The sequence below is a fragment of the Pygoscelis adeliae genome, unplaced genomic scaffold (genome assembly GCF_000699105.1).
Source record: "Pygoscelis adeliae isolate BGI_AS28 unplaced genomic scaffold, ASM69910v1 Scaffold268, whole genome shotgun sequence".
In the NCBI taxonomy this organism is placed as follows: domain Eukaryota; kingdom Metazoa; phylum Chordata; class Aves; order Sphenisciformes; family Spheniscidae; genus Pygoscelis; species Pygoscelis adeliae.
Window position 1 is genome coordinate 18590 of NW_008825262.1, and position 1515 is coordinate 20104.

A 1515-nucleotide genomic window follows, 5' to 3' on the forward strand; every position below is an offset into this window, starting at 1 on the left:
CCAGTCCCTCCTTTAATGTTCCCAGCTGCAAGAAGATGGGTTACAAAGAACCAGTTGCAAGTAACCTTTCCTCCTCCCAAGGAAAATTCGAGGCTAAATGCTCATTACTGCCATTTCTCTAACATGGGGCAATTACACTGGCTGCACAGCCTTCTCCGGAAAGTGCTTTATTCTGGTCCACGGCATTCACAAGCTGAATTTTGATTCGGCTCTCCCCTGGGCTCACGCCCACAGATCCCCCCCCCAGGAGGCTTTACCCCCACACGGTTCTATCCCTACATTACATCCATATCCGAGCATCTATGGCCAAGTCCCCATAAGACCTAAACCACCCCCTTTCTCCCAGTCATGAGCCGTAACCCAGGGGGTGAAGGGCAGGAAGGGCTTTTGCAAAAAGCCCCTCCATCACGTGCACCCACACAAATGGCAACAGCCACAGAGCAGCTCAGGTGTGGATGTGCATTGGGGGGCTGCAGTGGGGAAACCCCCCTACTCACTCACTGCACACAGGTCCCAGGAGCCCACCACAGCGTGCATGGCCTTTCCCCACGAGAAAGCACCACGGTGAGGGCTTGGGCCAGGGTCATACAGACCATGCAGAGCCCAGAGGTGGGCAGAGCTCTCCCTGCTCTCTAGGGCTTCCGTGGTACCTGGGTGCTGGGGCTCACCACCTTCCTTTCCAGCCTGTCCAAAAGAGCCGTCTCCACGCGGAGCACTACTGAAACGTTTATTGAGAAGAGTGCCCAGGACCTCTCTTTGCAGCTGACCACACATCTAGGGAGAGGAGTGCAGCCTCGGCAAAGGGGCAGCCAGCCTCTCCCCACCCGATGGGCGCTCACACTGCCAACCTGGGGGTCTCCTGTAGCACCTTGCGTGCCTCAAAGCACCCACAGGGAGATGCAGGTGCTTGTTTCCTTGGGGGAAACGTGTCCCCGGCTCTGTTGTAGCCACAGAGGTAAGGTTGGCTACGCAATCCCTGCGTGCTCATCAGCCGGAGGGAGGAGGAAGCAATCCAGCACCAGTCACTGAACAAACAGCTGTGAGATCCGGGGGCTGGCTCACGCTGGCGCTGGGCTGGGCGCTGCCAGGGAGCGGTGGCTGCTCTCCATCATGCTCCACCTTGGCCTTTGGCTGCTGCTGGCTTCTGTCACAACTCCTGCAGCCACCCCCGGAGAGCAGACCTGCCCCATGCTGCTGCCGAAATCCTCATCAGAGCAGGCAGGGGAACCGAGACCGGCTGCACACAGTCCTGGGAGCGAGTGCTTGCTCTGTTTATTTTGCCATGCTGTGGATATGGCCAAACGGGTATTTCTCTCACAGGGAGGAACATAATTTAAAAGGCGCTTCCTTAAACCCATCTGCAAACATGAGAGCAACTACTGCTCCTCCCAGAGGGTGGTGTAACTGCACCTCGGGGCTCCCCTTTGCTCAGGCCTCCCTGGAGAAAACGGGGAGCGTGGCCTCACAGGTGGGGGCAGCTGCTGCCCGCCGGGGCAGCATGGCACACAGCTGCAC